Raw genomic sequence first — 19,997 nt, 5'->3', positions numbered from 1 at the left:
TTGTCTCGTCGTTATACTATGCTTTCACAACTTGACTTTAAAATATTTGGTTTGGAGACCATCAAAGATCAATATGTTCATGATGCTGAATTTAAAGATGTATTGCAGAATTGTAAGGAAGGGAGAACTTGGAACAAGTTCGTTCTTAACGATGGATTTGTGTTTCGTGCTAACAAGCTATGCATTCCAGCTAGCTCCGTTCGTCTTTTGTTGTTGCAGGAGGCGCATGGAGGAGGATTAATGGGACACTTTGGCGTCAAGAAGATGGAGGATATACTTGCTACACATTTCTTTTGGCCAAAGATGAGACGGGATGTTGAGCGTTTTGTTGCTCGCTGCACTACATGTCAAAGAGCTAAGTCACGACTCAATCCTCATGGTTTATATATGCCTTTGCCTGTACCTAGTGTTCCTTGGGAGGATATATCTATGGACTTTGTTTTAGGTTTACCTCGAACAAAGAAGGGGAGGGATAGCATATTTGTTGTCGTGGATAGGTTCTCGAAAATGGCACACTTTATACCATGTCATAAAAGCGATGATGCTGTTAATGTTGCTGATTTGTTCTTTCGTGAAATTATGCGCTTACATGGTGTGCCAAATACTATTGTTTCAGATCGTGATACTAAATTTCTTAGCCACTTTTGGAGATGTTTATGGGCTAAGTTGGGGACTAAGGTGCTTTTTAGTACTACTTGTCACCCCCAAACTGATGGACAAACTGAAGTAGTCAATAGAACATTGTCTACTATGCTTAGGGCTGTTTTGAAGAATAACAAGAAAATGTGGGAAGAATGCTTGCCTCATATTGAATTTTCTTATAATCGCTCATTGCATTCTACTACTAAGATGTGCCCTTTTGAAATTGTGTATGGTTTCCTACCTCGTGCACCTATTGATTTGTTGCCTCTTCCATCTTCAGAGAAGGTTAATTTTGATGCTAAAGAACGTTCTGAATTGATTTTAAAAATGCATGAGTTAACTAAGGAAAACATTGAGCGTATGAATGCTAAATATAAACTTGCTGGAGATAAGGGTAGAAAACATGTTGTGTTTGCGCCTGGAGATCTTGTTTGGTTACATTTGCGTAAAGATAGATTCCCTAATCTGCGCAAATCAAAGCTAATGCCACGTGCTGATGGTCCTTTTAAGGTGTTAGAGAAAATAAATGATAATGCATATAAACTTGAGCTACCTGTAGATTTTGGGGTTAGTCCCACTTTTAACATTGCAGATTTGAAGCCTTATTTGGGTGAGGAAGACGCGCTTCCGTCGAGGACGACTTCATTTCAAGAAGGGGAGGATGATGAGGACATCAATACCATTGTTACACCCACAGCCCCTACTGTTACATATACTGGACCAATTACTAGAGCTCGCGCACGCCAATTAAATTACCAGGTACTTTCGTTTCTTGGTAATGATTCTAATGTTCATGAGATTATGATGCTGCCTAAATTGGATACATTTGTTTTGCTTACAAATGAAGGGCCTAGCTTGGAGAAGGATGAACATTGGAGCAAGAACACGCATGGAGCTGATGGCATGCGCAAGGGGATCAAGAACGGAGTTACAAGTGATGATTTCAGGACTTTGAAGCCGCCATAAGGAGTGCATGAATCCTTGGACGAAATAAACAAGATGCCACTTCATAATATTCGTCCATAGGATATTCTAGGTGCTGCGTCACCTTATTAATGGGCCAGGCCCATGTAATTTCGAAATACCTAAGTATAGGCTATTTTTAGAGTCGGTATGTGTGGGGAAACAAGAGTTAGGGTTGGTTTCGGACCCCACCCTCAAGGGCCACGAAATTCCCCCCTCTTCCTCCATATATACAGCCCTTAGGGCGTCGTTTAGACTTTGGGGGTTTTGTTTAGATTAAAAGTTCGCCATAGCTGCAACTTCGCGTACTTCATTTGTGTCCAACGACCAGACCAAGACGTCACAGAACCCCACCTTGATCAATACAAGCTTTCATCTTATATTCGCAATATCCCGATTGCAATCTCAGTTTCTTGCTTGTTCTTCGTTTGCTCACGGGAAACAGACCCTCGTGGTCAGGTTGATCGTGCTCCGGCGTGGTCAATAACCCTCGGAAGTTGGTTTAGCGATTGCTAAGGCGCGACGTCTCGCACGTTCGTAGTCGGATCGTCAAGGTCGACTCCCACAGAAAACGATAGCCACCATCTCATCGAAACATCGGGACACCTTAGCCTCTATCAGCTAGCCAAGTGCTATGCAGACTGTTTTATTTTATACATTCTGGATCATACGGTTTAATAAATGATGCACTTGCTATTCTAGTATTCATCTATATTGTGTGTCCTAGCGAGTTCGATCCAGGGACTAGCACGGTAAGCACAGAGACTCAAATCCTTCGAGGTTTGGTCGTTACAGGTTCCTTTTTAACCATGATCCGATGTTTCACCCTTACTTTCCAGGTGGACAACGCGCTGCTAAACTTGCCCATGGCATGTTTGTTTATCTTCTTCATTGTCGGGTCTTGCCACGGTCGAGTATATTTGATTTCATCCCGGCCCGGGAACAAGAATGCATGGTGCAGCTTCCTTAGGAGGGAGTGCTCCATATTTGGTATCTTCTTTAGTTTCTCATCGTTGATGGTGGTGGTTGCCCTTAGGATGCAGCCTATTTGATTGTTGTAGCATGCGCTCGCTTCCGCATGCTCTTTTCGCTCAAAATTGCCGGAGTCCACCTTCATGACCACCAGTCTAGTAGTGTTGAGCTGGTTTGGGCGTCGTGTCCTCTTCGGTTTCGGTTCTTTACCGGCTTTGCCAGTCTCGGTTCCGGTCTTGGTGCCGGTGTCGGTCTCAGCGCCGGTCTCGGCACCGGTGTCGGTCTCGGCGCCGGTCTCGGTCTCGCATGTGACAGGTGGGCACTACAACAACCGTTGCTCCTCGAGAAGGTTCAAATAGGTGCCTGCTGCCTCGTAGACGTTGCAATCACTAGAACCATGTCCTTCATCGTCGCTAACCATGTTTCCTATGATTAAATCTAGTCAATTAATTCTAGACCTAATAAAATGAATAATGACATAAAAGAGGTCTATGTTTTGCAGGAATGTTGATTCATTCCCAGTGCGGCAAATCCCGGGCACTCGATATGTCCAAGTTTGTAGCACAAATCATGCCGAAATTCACGGAAAATTTTGGCATGACCTTTGCTACAAAGTGGACAAATTGAGCACCTGAAATTTGCCGGAATCGAAATTAATCAACATCCCGGCAAAACATAGGCCACTCGGCTTTATTCTCTACAAACAACAAAAGGCCACTTGGGCACAATCGAACCACTTCAATGAAAAGATATAACATGACCACTCCAATGAAAGATATAATCAACAATAATGGAATGTGCAAATGAACATCAATGACATATATCATATAACATCAATCTTGTTTTTGTTTATATAGCAACAATTACTTTAACCAAGATTTTGAAAAGAAAAACAATTATATCTTTTGTTTATTGCTAAATGCCATGGCTACTTTTTTTATTTATATCTAAATTCTTTTGTTTTTTGTTTAAAGATAAAAGTCTAGGAAGGGATCATCATTAAAATAAAACTTGCCTAAATTCTTTTCCTTGAAAATTAGTGGTCTTTTCAAAAACCAAAACCCTTTGCAAAATGACCTCACTAAACACTTCTCTACCTAGGACAGAACCCAAATTCTGTTCTAGCTATTCCTCTCTCTCTCACACACACACACACATTATTTTATTTTCATCCAAATTGTTTTAGAGCAAATATTCCAACAATACTTCACCTTATTAGAAATTGCAAAGGAACTCCATTTTCTCTAACCCTTCTGACCTCACCAAAATTTCCACAGCAAGACCTTAGTACCTACACCCAATTTCTTCAAAAATATTCAGGTCCATAGTCCAAATAATTCAAATTTCATTTGAATGAAATTTGGACCAGATTTAGGTCCATAGTCCAAATAATTTTATATAGCTAAATGCTACTTTTTTTGTTTATAGCCTCTATTAATTTAAAACTAAATTCTACTATTATGTATATACCCTCTGTTAATTTAAAGATAAATGGAATTACTGTTTATGCATTTTCATAAAAACTTGCCCTAGCTAATTTCCTAAAAAAATTGCTTAATTTTTTTCCTAAGTGCTAAAATTCTACTGTCCTAAACAAATCTAGGGTTCATATGAACATCATCACAGCAGCAACATATGAAATTTGCCCTAGCTAGCAAAGAGAGAGAGAGGAGGGCAGGGGAGAGGAGAGGGAGAGGCTTGCGGTCGACGACGAGGGTGGGCTCGGGCTCAGGCGACGACGGTCCAGGGAGGGCTCGGGCGGCGGCGTCGAGGTCGAGGGCGGCGGCGGTGAGGTCGAGGGCGGCGGCGGTGAGGTCGCGGGCGGGCTCAGGCAACGGTCGGCATCGAGGGCGGGCTCGGGCAGGGCGATCGACGGCGGCGACAGATCGAGTGGGGGATAGGGGAGAGGGGGAATGGACTTAGCAAAATTTTGAACCCGCGCGTGGTTAAGTCAAAATAGCAATAGCGTTGGTAGGGAAAAAATGCGCTATAGCTAAGTTAGCTATAGCGCTTTCCACCAAAACGTGCTACTGCTATAGGAAGTAGTTATTTATTTTCCTTTTTCTTTTCATTTTATCTAAGAAACTTAGCTATAGCGCAGGCATACAAAAAGCGCTATCACTAAAGTAGCTATAGCGCTTTGTGTGAACAAGCGCTACTGCTATGCCTTTCTCCTTTATTTATTTTTTCTTTTTTTCTTTACATTTTCTTTTTTTTCATTTCTTCTTTTTCTATTTCTTTTATTTTCATTTACTTTTCTATTTATTTTTCATTTTATTTCTTTTTCTTAGCAGTAGCTGATGTAGGGTGGAACCCTAATCGGCCGATCTTTCATGAAAGGAGCGGATCCCGCGAAGAACACGAAGAACACAAGGGGAATCACGAGGGGAAAGACGAAGGGAAACACGAGAGAATCACTCAAACCAACAAGAACGATCACACATGTTCTAGATCCATGAACACAAAAGGAGATACATGATCCACGATCAACAAGGAACGATGCACGGTAACCGATTCTTCTCCAAAGGAGGTCTTGATGGGGCCACCCAAAAGGGCGTCTTGAATCCAAGGGGATCTTCTCCGAAGAGGGGTCGCGGTCTCTCTCGTGGGGTAGATCCGTAATGGATGAGCAAAGCTCTATCTCTAATGAGCTACTACTTTGCTAACCCTAATACGTAGGTGGGGGAGTATATATAGTCTAAGCGGCGAAGGGGTACATGGGCCTCGGCCCAGATGCGCTGCACGCAGGCAGGCGGGGCCGGATGTATGGGCCTTCGCGAGGTGCCGGATGTCTGGGCTAGCGGGCCGGATGTCCGGGCTGGAGTGGTCGGTCTTAGAGCTCTCTGGATAGGCAGGGTCCGGATATCCAGGCTGGGGGCTAGATGTTTGGCGGCTCGGGAAGAGCCGGATGTCCGGGCTGACGGGGTTCAGCTTCGGGTGCGTTTTGTGATGGGCGCCGGATTTCCGGGGGTCGGGCCAGATGCCCGGGCTGGGGCCGGATGTCCGGGGCCTGTAGTAGCTGGCTCTTCTTCATTCTCCTTCCTTTGCTTCCGCGCATGCTTGGCCTTGGTCCTTGGGTTCTCCATGGTCTCCTCGGGTGTACCTGAGTATGAACAAGGTCCGCGCTTGAAGTAGCATCCATGTCTTACATGTGGAAAGGGAAGATTCGAAAAGGAGCGAGTTCACCTTGTGTCCAATTACGTATGCTTGAGGTCTCAACATGAGGGCACTTGGGGCTTAGGGAGAAGTCGTAGTGTACATGGGGATGATCGTAGGATGCTCCACATCAGTAGCACTCTACACCAGAAACGTGCTACTACAAGGCACTTAGTGGTAGTGTGCTTTCCGCAGGATCGCTACCACTATTCCTAGCCTACTGGCAACAGTGTGGGAATTATAGTAGTAGCGATTTTACCTGCAAACATGCTACTGCTAAAACCATGGTTGTAGCGCACTTTGTTGACACGCGCTACTACTAAGTAGCAGTAGTGTTTTGTTCTGACCAATGCTACTGCTATACCTCTGTGTATAAAGTTTTCCCTAATAGTGCTAGACTGATAACTTTCTAAATTAATAGTTGGTAACAACATATGTAGTTTTTCTGTTACAAAATAACAAGACCCGTTTTGGTAATATAAAATGTAAATGTTTTGTTATTTTTCTTTTCTACCCAGATGGTGGTTACATGTCCACACATTTCCCCCATGGTAATTGATGTTTTCCAGTGAAGTGCCCCCTGGTAATATAACCTACAAGATCATGGTAACTTGTGTAGACCTAAACATGGTAACTTGTTCTCACACATTTCATATGGCTTTCCAAGTTTGCTGCATGGTAATTAAAATGTGTCTACAGATTAGGTATGTACGAGTTAAGCTGTTGTCGACACAGTCTTTGAATGCTTTGTTTAGTGGTTTATCATCAGCCATAAGCTTTCCAAGTTTCTCCTATGCCTTCTTCATTATATGCCAGCGGCAATTTCTGTGTATTATGTTCAAGAAGACCTCGTCGATTGCACTCCTCATTGCAAAGTCTTGATCTATGATGATGTTTTTTGAAGCAACATCACCCATTGCATGGAGGAAGGTGTTAAACAACCACACAAAGTTCTCCTTTAGTTCGTTTTGAACGAAGCCACACCCAAACAGGATGGATTGACCATGGTTATTAATTCCAATGAATGGTGCACACGGCAACTTGTACATGTTTGTCATGCATGTCGTGTCGAACGACAAACGGTCATTATACTTTGAATATGCCTTGCATGATGCGCCATCAATCCAGAACAAGTTCTCAACCCTGTCTTCATCATCAAGCTTGATTCTCCAGCAGAAATATGAATCTTTGGCCCTCGTGTCTTGGAAGTACGCAATTGTGCTTCCAACGTCTGTGTGGCGGTGCTCTAAGAAGAACTTAGCTCGTTGATAGCAATGTCTTGTGTCGTGTAGGGTACGTCTTTAGCACTTCCGTAGAACCATGACATCAGATGCACCTGCCTCGTAGTCTCAATGTTGCATCCATGCAAAACCCTCAAGAAGTCATGCTCCTCCTTCGGAATGTACTGATGTGATGATAAAATTTTTGTTAGGGGCTTTTTTATGAGGGGGTGATTGTGGTCGTCCTCGAAACGAGTAACGGTCCACCATGCATCGTCGTGGGATAGGTACATGTGCTTCACATTCAGTCCTAACAACCTTCTTTTTTTCCTCTTCTTGACAATGCTAACTTGGTTTTCCACATCTTGCAACTCATCCTTGTCCCTATGTTGTTTGCCATATTTTGTGCAAACTAGGAGCACCCTGCTTATAGTTCCATCAACCCTCTCTCTTTTGAATTGCTACCTAATTGCAAAGCCAGTCTTGCGCACGTAGATGTTGTAGTGGTCATGTGCACTCTCGAGAGTGTCAAATTTTGTCCCTTATAAAGGTGGCTTAGGTGTGGAATATGCCTCCATGTTGCTGCCTTCCATATTAGCGTCGATTCTAGCAGATTCTGGAGTTGCAGGTTCGCTTATTGTTTGCTCTCCAAGGCTCCCAATTCATGTGCTTGCATTTGTTCCAGCACTAGGTACATGATGAGGACATGACTACCTTAGATACGACCAAAAATATTGCATACATGCATATTTGTCAGGTGAATTCTAGTGCAAACTATTCAATAATCTATTTATGTTATCCAGAACAAAAATACTTCACACACTTTTGTGTTTTGTCTAATTGCAGGTGTATGGGACATTTGTACAATCCACATATGAAGATATGGGAAAAGGAGAAGTTTAGGTTCTGTTCAAAAAGTCCTCTCACGTCACTTTGGGCCAAGAGAAGATAGAGTCCAAGTCTCTCATGTTCTAAATTCAGATTCGGACTGCACAAACATACCTGACTCAAAACGTTAACAACTTTTTCATACGGACTCCGAATTGAGTGATTCTTTTTTGTTGGAAAGTAAATTTCGTGCTCTTTCCAACCTAATTCGAATCACCTTCAAATTCGTCCGGAGCATTGAGATATCGACAAAACAATCTGACGCTGCAGTAGAATCCGAGTCAAACAACAAGTCCAAAGGTGTTGCACCACCTCCACTTGGGCCCATGAGCCTTGTACGACCTAGGGTTAGTTTTAGGCTGCCTTGGGACGTCCTTCCACCTCCTTGGCCGCCACCCCTTGCTCCTATCTAAGTAGATCCATCTAGTAGCTTTTTCCTTGGGATTTGTTTAGTTAAAAGTTAGCCATTGCAACTTCGTGTACTTCGTTTGTGTCCAACGGCCAGACCAAGACCGCTTTTCGGATCCCCACCTTTATCAATACTTCATATATATTCGCAATATTCAGATTGCATTATCATATTCTTGCTTGTTCTTCGATTGCTTGCAGGAATAGACCTTCGTGGTCAGGCTGGTCGTGCTTCCAGCATCATCAGTAACCTTGGAAGACTGGTTTAGTGATTGCTAAGGTGCAACGTCGTGCACGTTTGTAGTCGGATCGTCAAAGTCGACTCCACCAAATCGATAGTTATCATCTCATCGAAAGATCGGGACACCCCGCCTCTATCAAGTGGTATCAGTTTTCAGGTTGCTCGGTGAGAATTCCTAGTTTTTCCTAGATTAGATTTATTTTCTTACCTATTATTCAAGAAAAAGCCACAAAAAAGTTAGATCTATTCATCCTTTGTCCAAGCCAGTCTGAGCCTTTGCAATTACCTTTTCATTGCTTGCATAGTTGAATTATTGGTTGCATCGTCGTGTCGAGTTGCTGGTCTTAGTGTCTAATTCGTTTAGAGTTTCGAGTTCTGTTCACATTAGTCATGCCACCGCTGCATCGTTATCCTTTCCGTTGTCCACCCATCCATCAATTTCCTCCACGTGCTACCCACCGTTCATTGTCATAATCATAGTTGAGATCGTTTGATAGGGGCTAAGGTGTCCCGATGTTTCGATGAGATGGTGGCTATCATTTTCTGTGGGAGTCGACTTTGACGATCCGACTACGAACGTGCGAGACGTCGCGCCTTAGCAATCGCTAAACCAACTTCCGAGGGTTATTGACCACGCCGGAGCACGATCAACCTGACCACGAGGGTCTGTTTCCTACGAGCAAACGAAGAACAAGCAAGAAACTGAGATTGCAATCTGGATATTGCGAATATAAGATGAAAGCTTTATTGATCAAGGTGGGGTTCTGTGACGTCTTGGTCTGGTCGTTGGACACAAACGAAGTACGCGAAGTTGCAGCTATGGCGAACTTTTAATCTAAACAAAACCCAAGTCTAAACGAAGCCTTAAGGGCTATATATATAGGGAAAAGAGAGGGGATTTTGTCCACCCTTGGCAAGGTGGGACTAAAACACCTCCTAAGTCCTTTCCCCTATAATATGGACTCTAAAAATAGATTACATGGGCCTGGCCCAAAATAAGGTGGCGCAACACCAATAATAAGCTATGGAGGAAATTTATGAAAGGCCATCTTGTATATTTCGTCCATCTTCTTATATGTCATCATGGTGGCTTCAAAGTCCGGAAATCTCCACTTGAACCTCCGTTCTTGTTCTCTTTGCACGCACCTTCATCTCCGTGCTTGACCATGCTCCAATGCTCATCCTTCTTGTCCGTGCTAGGCCCTTCAATTGCAAGCAACACAAATGTATCTAAGTTAGGCAGCATCATATTCTCATGAACACTAGAAACATTACCAAGAAACGAAAGTACCTGATAATTTAATTGGCGTATCTGAGCTCTAGCAACTGTTCCAAGAGGTAAAACAACAGGGGATATGGGTGTAACTGTGGTAGCCATGTCCTCATCATCCTCCCCTTCTTGAAAACAAAGCCGTCCTCGGCGTTGCTTAATCTGAAATATGGCTAACAATAGAGATAAGGTGTACACGTTGTATATGTATATGTCATCCATTTTAACTGATCTTAGTTGTGGCACATGTGACACAGTTATACAAGAGCACCCTTCAAAAGTCGTGAAAAATAAAGCCAATATATTATCACAAGAAGTCAAAGGCATGAAAATATTGCAACTCAGTTTGCACATATAAGTGAAGCTCTTATTCATAATAAAAGATTGGCAATGCTCATCATTAAACCATCCCAACCTTGATGAACCATCACCAAGATTAGAGGTCATATCAAAATGATTAAACATTGGCACAACTATTTTCAAACGTATTTGATCCAAATCTGATATTTCACTGATTCACATGGTTCTTTTGCATCAATAGTTAATTCAATGGGTTCACTCAAAATTGTTAGATCACATGGCAAAGTCAAATCATGAACATAGTCCTCTAAAATAGCTGGTGTGATCAAAGTAGTGGGTAGCTCATCGCATGGTTTATTTAAATTGACAAGGAATTCATCATACTCATGTGGAGGTGGAAGATCGGTACCTTTGTCATTACCTCTGATGATCAACAAAGATGATGTAGGCACTCTAAGTGGCGACACGTCACATGGTGGAGCTGATGTAGTGCTCTCAACAATGGATGTTGTTGCCATAGGAGACGCAGTGGTGGAAGGAACAACCGTCGCAACTCGTGGGATTTGCACCTTCCGCTTGTTTATCTTGTGGGCAACACATCTTGTTATCTCCTGTTCAGCTTTGCAAGCAAGACGAAACAAACGGTCCATAGGATAACATGTTTCATGAATTAGTATCTCCTGAATGTCACGGTTTAATCCTCCCCAAAATCTATCCATAAAATCTTCTTCACTTTCTTCTAAAGAGGAATGCAACAAGGTAGTTTGTAAAGTATCATAATATTTCATTACAGTGTCACTACCTTGTTTTAAATGTTGCAACTTTTTAATCATGTCATGAGTATAATAAGCGGGGACGAATGTATGTCGCATGGCAAGTTTCAAATCATCCCAAGTAATAGGTATATAATCAGGGTGTAACCGACAATATTCACTCCACCAAACTAAAGCATAACCATTGAAAGAACCAACCGCAACCTTAACTTTTTTACATTCATCAAAATTATGGGAAGCAAATATAATATTTATGTCGAACTCCCATTCAATATATAAAGCAGGTCTAAAACGGCCATTAAATGATGGTATAGAAACATTAACCTGATCATGTGCATTTGGATGTTTATGCACCTCTCGTGATCGTTGTGGAATTTGCATAGGTGGTGGCACGTCTCCCGCGATCGACAAAGCCCATGGATTGACTCTAGATCCTGTCATGATTAGTAGAAACAAGAAACAAAATCCAAAAATAATGTTCCTATAACTACTAGGATGTGGTAGTAAAACGCTCACAGTAAAGCAAATATCAATGTCTTACAATGTCTTACCATGCAGCAGGCGGTGATCGGCAACCAGCGGTGTCAAGTAACTCCAAAAGTTGGGTAAAGCGATTGCCAGGTGAACGTATGGATAGACGGTGTAGAAATATGTGGAGCTGGGTTGGCTTTATATATGTGGGAAAAAAATGCTACAACCACGTTAATTAGTGCAAGCTGAAAATTCGTTCAAAGTGGTCGAGTGCTGATTCTAGGCTAGACTGTACTAGAGACGCGAGCCTAAGACACAGAGAAATTCACGATATGCCGCGAACACCAGCCGTATTGTTCTTTTAACCACACCTTTTTTACAGCAACAAGACACGTGGTACAAACCTCCTTTTTTCTCTTTTTCTTTTATCAGTTCTCCAAAGAAATCCAACCGAGTGAGGCAACCTCTTTTTTTTTACCACAGCCAAAGTACTACTACGTACTAGTAGTCTATATCACAAGGAACACTGGGTTTTTTTTTCGCCAAGAAAACTGCCAGAAATTGGAAACCACCAACCGATTGTTTTTTTTTCAACAGAGACAAACGAATCTGAACACCTCTTTTTTCTTTCCTTGCTGCGATCTCCACCCCTCCTGTAATGCAACCTGCTCTTTTTTTTATTTAACAACAAACGTGCCACACAAGGACACCAAATCAGCCACCAACCAATCGGATGGGCACTTTCCTTTCACTTACCTCTTTCCTCCTTATTCTGTTTTTCTTTCTTTGCCGACCAGAATTGCCTTTTTTTTCAATCGCTTTGATTTCCTTCCAAATCGCACAAACTCCTACGTAAAAGAAACAGATCCGTAGCTTTCCTTATTTTTTTCTTCCAAACGTGGAAACAACCACCTCTCCTTGATTTACGCGCAGATTTATTTCCTCCTTTCCGTTTTTTTTCAAACAAACACCACGTAAGAGATAAGGCAACCTCAAACGGTGCACTTTTTTTTCACTCTTTCTAAAACAAATTCCAATCCGGATGTAACTCTTCTTTCCTTCTTTTAAATTGAGCGCTAAAAATCCCAGCCTATTATTTCGGGATTTCCATGAGAGCTAATCTGCAACTTCTCTTTCCTTTTAAATCTCTTTCTTTTAGGCCGCACCAAACTTGCCTTTTATTTCTTCAAGATCCTTTCCAAACCGACCAGTTTAGGCGTGAAGCAAGTCCTCGGCCAGCACATAAAATCGTTTTTCTTTTTATTTTTCTCTGATCCGACTTGCCTATTTCTCTCTCTCTCTCTCTCTTGGAAACTCACGTGATCTCTTTCCTTCAATTCTGCCCAAAAGTACTACGAGATCACGTTACATACAGTACTACGAGATCTCACTCAAAAGGCAACCGACCCCCCCTTTTTTTTTGCCGATCGAAACTTGCCTATTTATCTCCCACGTTGGCTGCTCCTATTTTCTTTGATTATTTTTTCTCCTTAATTTTCGCCAAGGAGACTTCCAGAACGTGGAAACCACCAACCGAAATCAGCCAACTAGTAAGACTTCCTTTTTTTCTCCAAACGTGATGATCCAAGGCAATTGATTTTTTAACTTCCAAAATCTTTCTCCAAAGAAACGGATCTGTACGCCCAAACAACCGACATGCCAACTTTTTTTTTCTCCGATCTCCACTTCTTCTATATGAAATCTGCTCCTTTTCTTTTTGCCCAACTCTTTCTTCCGAGATAAACAACCGATCAATAGTCCTTTATGCTCTCCCCTTTTCTGTTCCAACGTAGCAACTCAATTTTCTCTCTCGAAGATGAATACGACTGCAAGATGAACTAGTGAGATGATGATGATGAACGACGGCGGTGAGTGGTGATAGCGGAAGATGACAACAAAGATGGTATATGCGGATGCTGCATGAACAAAACGTGACCAGAACTCGAAACTCTAAAAGACTAGACACTAGAAACCAGCAACTCGACACACGATGCAACCAAAATTTCAACCATGCAAAAACTAAGTGATAATAGCGAAAGGCTCAGACTGTCTGGGATACGGATGAACTAATCTAACTCTCTTTTTTTTGTGGCTTTTTCGTGGACTGTAGGTATGAATGACAGATGTGATCTAAACTATGAAAAACTGTAAAATCTCACCGAGCAACCTGAAAACTGATACCACTTGATAGGGGCTAAGGTGTCCCGATGTTTCGATGAGATGGTGGCTATCGTTTTCTGTGGGAGTCGACTTTGATGATCCGACTACGAACGTGCGAGATGTCGCGCCTTAGCAATCGCTAAACCAACTTCCGAGGGTTATTGACCACGCCGGAGCACGATCAACCTGACCACGAGGGTCTGTTTCCTGCGAGCAAACGAAGAACAAGCAAGAAACTGAGATTGCAATCGGGATATTGCGAATATAAGATGAAAGCTTTATTGATCAAGGTGGGGTTCTGTGACGTCTTGGTCTGGTCGTTGGACACAAACGAAGTACGCGAAGTTGCAGCTATGGCGAACTTTTAATCTAAACAAAACCCAAGTCTAAACGAAGCCTTAAGGGCTATATATATAGGGAAAAGAGAGGGGATTTTGTCCACCCTTGGCAAGGTGGGACTAAAACACCTCCTAAGTCCTTTCCCCTATAATATGGACTCTAAAAATAGATTACATGGGCCTGGCCCAAAATAAGGTGGCGCAACACCAATAATAAGCTATGGAGGAAATTTATGAAAGGCCATCTTGTATATTTCGTCCATCTTCTTGTATGTCATCATGGTGGCTTCAAAGTCCGGAAATCTCCACTTGAACCTCCGTTCTTGTTCTCTTTGCACGCACCTTCATCTCCGTGCTTGACCATGCTCCAATGCTCATCCTTCTTGTCCGTGCTAGGCCCTTCAATTGCAAGCAACACAAATGTATCTAAGTTAGGCAGCATCATATTCTCATGAACACTAGAAACATTACCAAGAAACGAAAGTACCTGATAATTTAATTGGCGTATCTGAGCTCTAGCAACTGTTCCAAGAGGTAAAACAACAGGGGATATGGGTGTAACTGTGGTAGCCATGTCCTCATCATCGTTTCCATCTTTGCTTGGTCCAATCTACATCTTATCTAGTTTGTTTTGGAAAGAGGGGGAGAGAGAGAAAAACGAAAGAAAAAAAAGTAAAAAAAAAGTCAGAGAAAAAAAGAAAGAAAAATAAAAAAAGTGTGAGGACAAAAAAAGAGGAGAAAAAATAACAAAATTCGGATCTATCTAGACTCAATCTCGTAGTTGAATTCGGATTGGAATCTATTTTGTGCATTGTTCAGTACAACAGGCATAACTTCCTCATACGAAGTCCGTTTTGGCTCCACGAGTACTCAAATGAAAACTAGCGACGAGCCGCGTCTAAATAGTTGCAGAAGCTAGTTCAATTTTTCGCACCTCAAAATCGGCTTCTAAGTAGGTCTTTTTGCCCTTCAAAGTTCGTGAACACAGTTTATTCCAGTTTTTCAAGCCAATTTTAGAATTTTTTGACTCCTCATATCAACTCGGAATTGAGTGATTCCTTTTGTGTTTGAAATCTTATGTCAATACCATTCTTGAAAAAAATTATCAAAAAATTGGCACAAATTTTTTCAAAGGAAAGTTGGAGAGAAAGTTGTTGTATATCCTGCATGGCAGTTGTTTTCATCATTATCTTTACTGCCGTTGTGATTTTCACTTATATCTTGTTGTCCAGAGCTATTTAGTATTCTTCATTGATGCTAGTTGTGCTACGTCGTGACCTCATTAGTGTTCTAGGCTCGCGTCTCTAGTCTGGTCTAGGCTAGGACCAGCACAGTACCGTCGTTGAGCGTTTATTCAACATTACATCTCTGAATTGATTATTGCTAATCTTTTGCTACCATATATAGCCAACCCAGCTCCACATATTTCTACATCGTGTATACGTACGCTCCCCTGGCAATCGCTTTACACAATCTTTAGAGTTATTTGACACCGCTGGTTGCCTGTCACCACCTGCCGCATGGTAAGAACTTGTAAGATATTGATATTTGCTTTACTGTGAGCACTTTACAACCACATCCTAGTAGTTCATAGGAACATTATTCTCAAGTTTTGTTTCTTGTTTCTACTAATCATGACAGGTTTCGGAGATAGAAGTTCTTGGGCGACAGACATATCTTCACCATCACGAGAGTTGGGACAACACACACATGCACATGGTCAGGTTATCTCTTTACCGTCATTTGAGGGTATATTTAACCCTGCTATTTATCTAGCTTGGGAGCTTGAAGTAGAACAAGTTTTTACTCACCATGATTTTTCTGAACTTGAGAGAGTACGAGCTACCACTAGAGCATTTACTGGTTTTGCTTCTGTTTGGTGGAGTGTACATTGTAAGAAAAATATTGATAACCAACCCACAACTTGGAAAGTTTTGAAAGTTGTAATGAGACAACAATTTTTTTTCTCCTTACTATCGTCGTGAATTGCTTCGCAAATTGGAACAATTAAAACAAGGCAGTAACACTGCTCATGCTTACTATCAAGAGTTCAAATCTTGTATGCATCATTGTGACATGGAAGAATCTGAGGATGATAAAATGAATAGATTTTTTGATGGTTTGAACCATGATATCCGTGCAAGGTTTCAGTATATTCCTCGTTGCATTACTAGTATGTATGTTCGTGCTTGTACCTTTGAGAGACAGATACAGGAGGATGCATTGGGTGACTACAACAACTACTATTCCAGTTCATGCTCACCATCGCCGGTTGGTTCCTCCACCGTTGAACCTACTAGAGCAGCCCCACCTCGGATTGTGAGCGCGACATCATCTCAAGAGTATGGTACATTGTCAATGTCCGTACCTACATCAGCTACGTCTTTGCAACAAGGTAACAATAAAGGTATTGATGATATAACTTCACATGAGAATGATGCATGCCTAGTTAACTTCAATGCATCATGTGTTGAGTTACCTGTTGATTTGAGCACACCACCTATTTTAGAGAATCTTGTTACTGTCATGAATGCGTCATGTGATCAAATAACTGAAATATCAACAATTTTGAGTGCACCCATTGAATTAACTGTTGATGCAAAAGAACCAATGTTTAATCATTTTGATATGACCTCTAATCTTGGTGATGATTCTATGTCCAATGACTTATTGCATGTTTGCTTATTTAAGCATGTTGTAGTATGTAAATTTGATGCAAATAAGGTTTATTCACCAATGTTGGGATGGTTTAATGATGAACATTGTCAATCTTTTGAAATGAATAAGAGCTTCACTTATATGTGCAAACTGAGTTACAATATTTTCATGCCTTCTACGTCTTGTGATAATTTTTTGGCTTTAGATTTTATGAACTATGAAAGTTACTCATGTATACATGTGTCATATGTGCAAAAATCAAGGGAAGTAAAAATGGATGACATATACATATACAACATGTACACCTTGTCTCTTTTGTTAGCCACATTTCAGATTAAGCAACACCGAGGACGGCTTTGTTTTCAAGAAGGGGAGGATGATGAGGACATGACTACCTTGGATACGACCAAAAATATTGCATACATGCATATTTGTCAGGTGAATTCTAGTACAAACTATTCAATAATCTATTTATGTTATCCAGAACAAAAATACTTCACACACTTTTGTGTTTTGTCTAATTGCAGGTGTATGGGACATTTGTACAATCCACATATGAAGATATGGGAAAAGGAGAAGTTTAGGTTCTGTTCAAAAAGTCCTCTCACGTCACTTTTGGGCCAAGAGAAGATAGAGTCCAAGTCTCTCACGTTCTGAATTTAGATTCGGACTGCACAGACATACCTGACTCAAGACGTCAACAAATTTTTCATACGGACTCCGAATTGGGTGATTCTATTTTTGTTGGAAAGTAAATTCCGTGCTTTTTCCAACCCAATTGAAATCACCTTCAAATTCATCCGGAGCATTGAGATATCGACGAAAAAATCTGATGGTGCAGCAGAATCCGAGTCAAACAACAAGTCCAAAGGTGTTGCACCACCTCCACTTGGGCCCATGAGCCTTGTACGACCTAGGGTTAGTTTTAGGCTACCTTGAGACGTCCTTCCACCTCCTTGGTCGCCACCCCTTGCTCCTATATAAGTAGATCCATCTAGTAGCTTTTTCCTTGGGATTTGTTTAGTTAAAAGTTAGCTATTGCAACTTCGTGTACTTTGTTTGTGTCCAACGACCAGACCAAGACCGCTTTTCGGATCCCCACCTTTATCAATACTTCATCTATATTCGCAATATTCAGATTGCATTATCATATTCTTGCTTGTTTTTCGATTGCTTGCAGGTATAGACCTTCGTGGTCAGGCTGATCGTGCTTCCAGCATCATCAGTAACTTCGGGAGATTGGTTTAGCGATTGCTAAGGCGCAACCTCGTGCACGTTTGTAGTCGGATCATCAAAATTGACTCCACCAAATCAATAGTTATCATCTCATTGAAAGATCGGGACCCCCCGCCTCTATCAATGCATTTGTTCCACCACTGGGCAAGCTGTTGTTTGCGTTGATTGTCCGAGCACCTGCAATTTGACCTGCTAGATTAGTGAAATCTAGCATGATAAATAATAGTTTTCCATCATGGTAGTTTTCTGAAGAATTAGTGAATGTATTTTTTTTCTACCAAGGAACCCTGGTAATTTGCCTATATTGAGCTTGGTAATATATGAACACCAATGTTGGTAATTTTTCAAACCAGGAGTAACTAGTAACATCGAAACACTTCTGATAGTATTTTCAAACTAGGTACACTAGTAATACATGAACACCAATGTTGGTAATTTTCAAAACCAGTTCACTAGTAAAGTATATAACTGTTTTTTTATCCCATGATGATATATAAACACTAATGATGGTATATTTACCTGTGTCCATGATGTTTGGGTAGGCAGAATTGTTGCTTGCCGTGCGCGCTGCATCGTCTGTTCATGCATTCTCCCTCCTCCTGCATGTTCTGCATTATCTCCTTTGCTAGCATCCATTTTCTTATTTTTCGATGCACCTCCTGCTTCATTGTTTTTATGTGTTCCTCTTTTCTTTATCTCTATTTACTTTTACATGGTAACACCACTGGTCTTTGTTTATGTAGCAAGGGGGTGGGGTATATGGTGGGTAATCTGTTATGTTGCATATAGCTGGTAACAAACAGTGCGAGGGGTTGGTAATTTTGCATAGATTTTGATGGTTAGTCACTGTAATAGGCAGAATTATCAAAGAAGTTTGTTGATTCTGTTTCAATCTGGGGAGGGATGGTAATTTTTGCACAGATTGGGGGGGGGGTAAGTCTTTGTAGTAAGCAGAATTTTTGAGAGATGTTGGATGATTCTGTTTCTTACCAGGGGGTGGAGTGATGTCGTCTGGTGAGTCGTCCGTCGGATCCCTGGTAATTCCCACCGTCTAGCCTCTGGTTTGATGTATGCAGAGTACTAGGCCTCTGGTTTCCTCCGGATCTGGAGGAATGATAGGTTTTTGGTGTTGATTTGAGCAGGGGGGGGGGGGGGGGGGGGGGGGGGGGGGGGGGGGGGAAAGCTGGGATGTGGTACAGTGCATCGTGAGGGATGGTTGAGTGCGTTGGGCTTCTTTCTGTTGGGCCTGGTACGGCGCTCGGCCTCGTAGGTGGGAAGGTGCTCACCCCGTACGAGGGGGGAGATCGTATGGTAGTTTTGCTATCGGGCACACTGTTACCAAATATTACTGTTCTATTTTAAAAACTCACATCTAGTCTCACATACCCCTCAAAAAATAAATATAGTCTCGCATGCAGCTTTCCCCTTTTAAAAATATTATCGCATCTATTGATTGCACGGGCAGTTACCAATCAAAGGAGGTGAAAATTGATCGTGTGCGCGCGCGCTAGAGTTGGATGTGTGGCTCAGTGTGTCCCTTGATGCTTTATTTTAAGCTAATAAACTTCACCCTTTATTGAAAAAAAAAAGATAATTGAGCAACACAATTAATAGCGGAGAAGCTGAGCGTCTACATGCTATTAAGGCTGGTCATAGTGGGGAGTAATTTATACTAGTGTCATTCATATGACACTAGTCTAAGTTACTATCTCCATAGTGCAAAGTAACTAAGTAGTAGTGTCATAGATGGTTTCATTTATTAGCTCATAGACTCATTTTGCCTCGGGAAACGCTATGTTACCACAAGCACCTCTTTCCTCATTAAATACTTGCCACATAAGCAAAATTGTCTTGGGATGTGTTAAGTTACTACGTAAGACTACCCACAGTGGGAGTAACATAGGTGGTAACATCACATTTATCTAGGCAAAATAGATGATGTGGCATGTAATTAATGAAGAAAGAGAGGCAAGTAGTAACATAACTAGTTACTGTAACATCGCACATATCAAGAAAAGATGAGTCTACAACCTAATAAATGAAGTGATGCATGATACAACACATATGTTACTACTCATTGTGAAGGTAGTAACATAGACTAGTAACATATGCATGTTACAATGAAGGTAGTAACATAGACTAGTAACATATGCATGTTACTACTCTAAGTTACTACCCACTGTGACTAGTCTAAGTTACCTCCACTATGTTACCTCCACTATGGCTAGCCTAATATACACAATTAATTAGAGAAAAGGTATGGACCGTTGGCCAAAACCGAGCTTTGAAAATTGCTCCAAC

The sequence above is a fragment of the Triticum urartu genome, chromosome 6 (genome assembly GCF_003073215.2).
Source record: "Triticum urartu cultivar G1812 chromosome 6, Tu2.1, whole genome shotgun sequence".
Lineage (NCBI taxonomy): Eukaryota > Viridiplantae > Streptophyta > Magnoliopsida > Poales > Poaceae > Triticum > Triticum urartu.
Note: the sequence above shows the minus strand (reverse complement) of the source record.